Here is an 8,380-nt window from a genome sequence, read left to right as displayed (position 1 = left end):
AGTCTACAATCCCACTAGCAGTGTATGAGGGTTCCTTTTTCTCCACATCCTCGCCACCACTTGTCGTTTGTTGATGATTGCCATTCTGACAGGTGTGAGATGGTATCGCATTGTCGTTTTGATTTACATCACTTAGATAATTAGTGACTTTGAGCATGTTTTCATATGTCTCTTGGCCTTCCTTCTGTCTTCTTTCAAAAAGATTCTATTTAAGTCCATTGCCCATTTTTTTTATTGAATCGTTATCTTCCTTTTATTAATTTGCATAAGTTGCCTGTAGATGTTGGAGATTAAACCTTTATCAGTGATAACATTTGCAAATATGTTCTCCCATACAGTGGGCTTTCTTGTTGAATTGTTGATGGTTTCTTTTGCTGTGCAAAAGCTTTTTATTTTGATGTAGTCCTATTTGTTTATTTTCTCTTTAGTTTCCATTGCCCTAGGAGCGGTATCTGTGAAGAAATTGCTTCGGCATATGTCTGAGAGTTCTCTGCCTGTGGATTCCTCTAGTATTTTTATGGTTTCCTATCTTACGTTTAAGTCCATTATCCATTTTGAGTTTATTTTTGTGTATGGTGTAAGTTGATGATCTAGTTTCATTTTTTTTGCATGTATCTGTCCAATTTTGCCAACACCATTTATTGAAGAGACTGTCTTGATTCCATTGTAAGCATAGTGGTTTGGGTTGATATCTAGATTCTCTATTCTATTCCATTGATCTATATTTCTGTTCTTGTGCTAGTACCAGGCTCTTTTGAGAACAGTGGCTTTGTAATACAGCTTGAAATCTGGTATTGAGATCCATCCTACTTAGTTCTTCTTTCTCAGGATGGCTGTGGCTATTCGGGGTCTTTTTTTAATCCAGATGAATTTTGGAGAGTTATTTATAGGTCTGTGAAATATGCCTTTGGTATTTTAATGGGGAGTGCATTGAACCTATATATTGCTTTGTGTAGTATGGACATTTTAATGATGTTGATTCTACCAATCCATGAACATGGTATTGTAGTTCTTCCATCTGTTTACGTCTTCCTCTATCTCTTTTCTTTTTTTTTGGTGTCCTGAAGTTATCTGAGTAGATATCTTTTACCTCCTTAGTTAAGTTTATTCCTAGGTATCTTAATTTTTTTGGTACTATGGTAAATGGGATTGCTTTTTTAGTCTCTCTTTCTGTAAGTTCACTATTGGTGTATAGAAATGCCATAGATTTCTTGGCGTTAATTTTGTATCCTGCTACATTGCCAAATTCAGTTATTAAGTCTAACAGTTTTTTTATGGAATCTTTCAGGTTTTTTATGTACAATATCATGTCATCTGCAAATAAGGACAGCTTTACTTCTTCTTTTACAATTTGGATGACTGTTATTTCTTCTTCTTATCTAACTGCAATGGCTAATACTTCCAGTACTATGTCAAACATGAGTGGTGAGAGTGGGCATCCCTGTCTTGTTCCTGTTCTTAGGGCAAATGATTTTACTTTTTGCCCATTGAGTATGATGTTGGCTGTGGGTTTATCATATATGGCTTTTATTATGTTGACGTATGATCCTTCTATTCCCATCTCGCAGAGAGTTTTTTTTATCAAGAAAAGGTATTAGATTTTGTCAAATGCTTTTTCTGCATCAATTGATATGACTATGTGACTTTTTCTCTGAATTTGTTTATGTAATGTATCACGTTTATTGATTTGCGGATATTGTACCATCCTTGCATCCCTGGGATGAATCCTACTTGGTTATGGTGTATGATCTTTCTGATGTACTGCTGGATGTGATTTGCTAGACTTTTTTTGAGGATTTTGGCATCTATGTTCATGAGGGATATTGGCCTGTAATTCTCTTTCATTGTGTTGTCTTTATCTGGTTTTCTTATTAGGGTGATGCTGGCTTCATAGAATAAGCTTGGAAGTGTTCCTTCCTTGTGAATGTTTTGGAATAGTCTGTGGAATATAGGTTTTAGTTCTTCCTTGAATGTTTGGTAAAACTATCCTTTAAAGCCTTCTGGCCCCGGGCTTTTGTTTGCTGGAAGCTTTTTGATGACTGCTTCAATTTCTTCCATAGTTACTGGCCTATTGAGGTGTTTAGATTCTTCCTGATTGAGTTTTGGAAGGTTGTATTTTTCTAAGAATATGTCCATTTCCTCCAGGTTGTCCAGTGTGTTGGAATAGAGTTGTCCATAGTATTTTTTAACAATCCTTTGTATTTCAGTGGGGTCTGTTATTATTTCCCCTCTTTAATTTCTGATTGTGTTTATTTGGGTCCTCTCTCTTTGCTTCTTGGTGAGCCTGGCTAGAGGTTCATCAATCCTGTTTATCCTTTCAGAGAACCAGCTCTTGGTTTTGTTGAATGTTTGTATTGTCTTTTTGGTCTCTATGTCATTTATTTCCACTCTGACTTTTATTGTTCCCTTCCTTCTGCTTACACTTTGCTTTTCCTTTTGCTCTCTTTCTATCTCTTTGAATTATAGGGTTAGGTAATTTATGACCATTCCTTCTTGTTTTTTGCAGTAGGCTTGTAGAGCTATGAACTTCCCTCTCAAGACTGGTTTCACTGTGTCCCATAAATTTTGGATTGTTGTGTTTTTATTGTCATTTGTTGCCATGATGTTTTTTTTTATTTCTTCTTTGTTCTCTCTGGTAACCCAGTCATTGTTTAATAGCATGCTGTTTAGTCTCCAGGTGTTTGATTTTTGGGGGGTTGTTTTTATTGTAGTTAATTTCCAGTTTTATGCCATTGTGATATGAGAAGATGCTTGATATGATTTCTATCTTCTTGCATTGGAAGTGACTTTGCCTGTGTCCTAATATGTGGTCTATCTTTGAAAATATTCCATGTGCACTGGAGAAGAATGTATATTCTGTGGCTTTGGGGTGAAATGTTCTGAAGATGTCAATTAAGTTCATCTGATCTAGTGTGTCATTTAGAATTGCTGTTTTTTTTTTTCTGATTTTTTGTTTAGTTGATGTATCCAGTGGTGCATTGGGGTATTAAAGTTCCCTACTATGATTGTATTGCTATCAGTCTCTCCCTTCATATCTTCTAGATGTTGTTTTATGTATTTGGGTGCTCCTGTATTGGGTGCATATATGTTCACACAAGTTATATCTACTTGTTGAATTGCTCCCTTTAGTATTATCTAGTGGCCTTCCTTATCTCTTGTTATGGCCTTTACTTTGAGGTCTATTTTATCAGATATAAGTATCACAACCCCAGCTTTTTTCTCATTTCCATTTGCCTGAAAAATATTTTTGCATCCCTTCACTGTCAGTCTGTGTGAATCCTTTGTTCTGAGGTGGGTCTCTTGCAGACAGCAAATATATGGGTCAAGTTTTCTTATCCATTCAGCTACCCTATGTCTTTTGATTGGTGCATTTAATCCATTTATGTTTAATGTTATTATTGATAAGTACATGTTTGTTGTCATATTTTTCCTTAGTGTTTGTGTTTCTTCTTGCCTTTCTCTTTCTTCTTTTTACAGCAATCCCTTTAGCATTTCTTGCATTGCTGGCTTGGTAGTGATAAACTCTCTGAGCCCTTTTTTGTCTGTGAAGCTCCTGATTCCACCTACAATTTTGATTGATAGCCTTGCTGGATATAGTATTCTTGGGTTCAGCCCCTTGCTTTGCATCACTTTGTAAATTTCATTCCATTCCCTTCTGGCCTGGAGTGTTTCTGTTGAGAAATCCGTTGACATTCTAATAGGAGAACCCTTGTAGTTAACTTTCTGTCTCTCTCTGGCAACCTTTAAGATTTTTGCTTTGTCGTTGGTATTTGTCAATGTAATTATTATGTTTCTTGGTGTTGGTCTTTTAGGGTTCATCTTGTTTGGGACTCTATGTGCTTCTTGAACTTGCATGGTTTTTTTCTTGCCAATATCAGGGAAGTTTTCTATCATTATTTCTTCAAACAGGTTTTCTATTCCTTGCTTTTCTTCCTCTCCTTCTAGTACCCCTTTATGCGAATGTTGTTTCATTTTGTGTTGTCCCAAAGCTCCCTTAGGCTCTCCTCTTGCTTTTTAAGTCTTGTTTCCAGTTGCTGCTGTGTTTCTGTGTTTTTTCCTACTTTGTCTTCTAATTCGCTGATGCATTCCTCAGCCTCTTCTAGTCTACTGTTTAAGCCTTCCATTGTGTTCTTTATTGCAGCTATGTCGTTCTTCATCTCCTCTTGGGTCCTTTTCATGTTGGCGACATTCTCATTCAGCTCCTTATAATTCCCATTGAATTGTGTGTATTTGTCATCCAGCCATTTGAGCATCCTTGGAACCATTACTCTGAATTCTTTTTCTGGTATATTGCTAGCCTCAAGTTCATTTAACACCCTTTCTGGTGATTCCTCTTTTTATTTCCTTTGGGGATTGCTTTTTTGTCTTCCCATGTTTTCCTGTAATGTTTTTTATTTTAAAATATATTTTATTGATTTTTTACAGAGAGGAAAGGAGAGGGATAGAGAGCTAGAAACATCGATGAGAGAGAAACATCGACCAGCTGCCTCCTGCACACCCCCCACCGGGGATGTGCCCGCAACCAAGGTACATGCCCTTGACCTGAATCTTACCTGGGACCTTTCAGTCCACAGACTGATGCTCTATCCACTGAGCCAAACTGGTTTTGGCCCTGTAATGTTTTAATTGTAGATCCAATTGCTTTGCTACCCAGGTTCTTTTGGGTATGGTACCACTAGTGTAATCTCTCAGTTCTCCTGGGCTTAATAATCTAGTGTAGCTCCATAGTTGAGCTATTTTCGTTCTCTTGATGTAGGCCTGCAAGCTGGAGAGGCACGACTGCAGTGTCTAGAAATCAGCAGCCGTGGAGCGGGGGGGGGGGGGGTGAGGTGTCCCCTTGATTGAAATCTAGTGTGCCCAGTGGGGACTCACAGTGGCACCCAGGAACTGTCTGTTGGGGTGATTGGGCTCAGGGGTCTTGCACTCACGAAAGGCATGATTGTGGTGTCCAGAGTTCTGTAGTTGTGGGGTGGGCAGACTCAGCTTTTGCTGCTGCACCTGTGGTGAATAGGCGCTTGCTCTCAGTGGTGGCTCACAGTGGCGCCCATGGTACGTTTGCCAGGGAGGCACACTGAAGCACTCTGAAGGGCCCTGGCCATGTAGCCGTGTAAATGAGGCATCTGTGGGCAGGTATCCAGGATGAGCGAATTCAGAATTTCTACTGCCAGGGGGTAGTGCACCCCTGTTTGTCCAAGATCACACCCAGGGAAAGCTCACAGTGGTTCCCACGAGTGCCCTGTGGATAGACGGGCTCAGGGTGCCTGCCTGTTGGAAATGCGCATCTGTGGAGGTGCCTTTGCCAGTTCAGAGCTCTGACACACTCTGAGGGGCCCTGGCACTGAAGTTGCACAACTGGGGTGTCCGTGGGCAGTTATTCAGGAAGTGGGAATTCAGAATTTCTGCTGTAAGGCAACGCTCCCTTTTCTGTGCAGAATCACACCCAGCAGAGTCTCACAGCTGATCCCCAGAGCGTCCTGTGGACAGGGGTCCTGCTCTTGGAAATGCATGCATGTGAAGGTGCCTTTGCCTGTGCAGAGCTCTGACACATTCTGAAGGGCCCTGGCATTTGAAGTTTTATAGCTGGAGTGGCTGTGGGCAGTTATTCAGTCAGAGGAAATTCAGAATTTCTACTGCGGGGCAGTGTGCCCTTGTTTGTGCAGAATCACATCCAGCAGAGTCTCGCAGCTGCTCCTCTGAGTGCGCTGTGGATAGATGGGCTCAGGGTGCCTGTCTGTTGGAAATGCGCATCTGTGGAGGTGCCTTTGCAGGGGGAGAGCTCTGAGGCACTCTGAGGGGCCCTGGCACTGAAGTTGCACAGCTGGGGTGTCCTTGGGCAGTTATTCAGGAAGAGGGAGTTCAGAATTTCCACTGCAGGGCCACGCGCCCTTGTCTGTCCAAAATCACATCCGTGGGGGCTCCCCGTGGCTCCCAGGCGCTGCTTATGGAGTGTTGTGCCCTGGATGCCTGCATGCTAGCAATGAGCTAATGTGGTGTCTGGAGTTCTGCCGCTGGGGAGGGGGAAGATGCACTTACTGCTGCACCTTTGGAGGTGGAGGTCCCAGGGTCCGCGAGTCTGCGGGTGAGGCAGCAGGATTTTGGCTAGAGTGGCTGCTGGGTCGTGGGGCAGTTCCAAGGCCTGTCTGGTTCGTGGTGCTGTTGAGTTCCTAAAAAAGGCCTTTCTCCCCTTCAAGATGGTGTGGGCTCCGTGCTGGAGTCCCACAGTCCGGGGAGTGCCCGCAGTGGTGGTATTCTCTCCCTGTCCAATAGAGCCTGGTCTGCCAGCCTCTGCTGCTCCTGCCAGATTTAACTGTCCCTCACTCACTCACACACACACCACACACATTCACACACTCCTTCCATCCCCTCACTCACTCACTTCCTCTCCCTCACCTCTATCCTGCCAGCCGCTGTCTTCCTCTCTCAAGATATCTGAGATTTTGATGTCTATGGTTTGTTTTAAGATTTTTATGGTTTCATGTCTTACATTTTACCTATTTTGAGATTATTTTTGTGTATGGTGTAAGTTGGTGGTCTAGGTTCTTTTTTTTTTTTTTTTGCATGTATCTGTCCAATTTTCCCAACACCATTTATTGAAGAGACTGCCTTGACTCTATTGTATGCTTTCGCCTCTTTTGTCAAATATTAATTGAGCATAATGGCTTGGGTTGATTTCTGGGTACTTTTTTCTAGTTCATTGGTCTATATGCCTGTTCTTATGCTAGTACAAGACTGTTTTGAGTGCAGTGGTTTTGCAGTATAACTTGATATCCCATATTGTGATCCATGTAACTTTGTTCTTCTTTCTCAAGACTGCTACAGCTATTTGGGGTATTTTTTTATTCCATATAAATTTTTGGAGAGTTTGTTCTAGGTCTGTGAAATATGCCACTGGTATTGTAATATGGATTGCATTGAATCTATAGATGGCTTTGGGTAATTTAGACATTTTAATGATGTTGATTCTACCAATCCATGAACACGGTATATTCTTTCACTTGTTTATGTATTCCTCTATCTCTTCTTTTCAAAGTCTTGTAGTTTTCAGAGTACAGATCCTTTACCTCCTTGCTTAAGTTTATTACTAAGTATCTTTAATTTTTTGTTGCAATGGTAAATGGGATTGTTTCTCTTTCTGAGAGTTCATTATTAGTATATAAAAATGCTATAAATTTCTGGGTGTTAATTTTATATCCTGCTATGTTGCTGAATTCCACTAATTAAATCTAGTAGTTTTTTGATGTAGTAGTTATGGTTTTCTATGTACAATATCATATCATCTGTGAATAATGACAATTTTACTTCTTTCTTTCCAATTTGGATGCCTTTTATTTCTTCTTGTCTGACTGCTATAACTAGCACTTATAGTACTATGTGGAAAAGAAGTGGTGAAAGTGATTATCCCTGTCTTATTCCCTTTCTTAGGGAAATGGTTTTAGCTTTTGCCCATTGAGTATGATGTTGGCAGTAGGTTTGTCATACAGTATAAAGCTTTTATTATGTTGATGCATGATCCCTCTATTCCCACTTTGCAGAGAGTTTTTATCAAAAAAGTGTGTTGGATTTTGTCAAATGCTTTTTCTGCATCAGTTGATATGATCATGTGATTTTTGTCTTGCAATCTGTTAATGTGCTGTATCACATTTACCAGCCTTGCATCCTCAGAAGAAATTCCACTTGGTCATGGTTTATTATCTTTTTAATGTATTGCTGACTGACTTACATTGGGGTGCAATGTTCTGAAGGTGTCAATTAGTTCCATTTGATCTATTGAGTCATTTAGGATTGCTGTTTCCTTGTTTATTTTTTGTCTAGAATATTTATCTAGTGATGTCATAGAGTATTAAAGTCTCCAAATATGATGGTAGTGCTGTCTATCTCTCCCTTGATATCTTCCAGAAGTTTATTTTTATGTATTTGGATGTTCGTGTATTGGGTGCATATATGTTTACCAGAGTTATTTCCTCTTGTTCTACCAATCCCTTTATTATTATGAAATGGCTTTCTTTATCTCTTGTTATAGCCTTCACTTTGTGGTCTATTTTGTTAGATATAAGTATTGCTATCCCAGCTTTTTTTCATTTCCATTGGCCTGAAGAATTTTTTTCCATCCCTTCACTTTCAGTCCATGTGAGTCCTTTGTTTTGACTTGGGTCTCCTATAGACAGCATATATTTGGGTCATGTTTTCTTATCCATTCAGCTACCCTGTGTCTATTGATTGGAGCATTTAGTCCATTTATGTTTAAGGTTATAATTGATAGGTACTTGTTTGTTACCATTTTTATTCTTTACTAGAGGCCCGATGCACAAAATTCATGCATAAGTAAGGTCCCTAAGCCTGACCGGCCATCAGGGCCAATCTGTGGGGTGACTGGTGGGGT

Source organism: Eptesicus fuscus, chromosome 1 (assembly GCF_027574615.1).
Source record: "Eptesicus fuscus isolate TK198812 chromosome 1, DD_ASM_mEF_20220401, whole genome shotgun sequence".
In the NCBI taxonomy this organism is placed as follows: Eukaryota; Metazoa; Chordata; class Mammalia; order Chiroptera; family Vespertilionidae; genus Eptesicus; species Eptesicus fuscus.
This window is presented reverse-complemented; position numbering follows the sequence as displayed.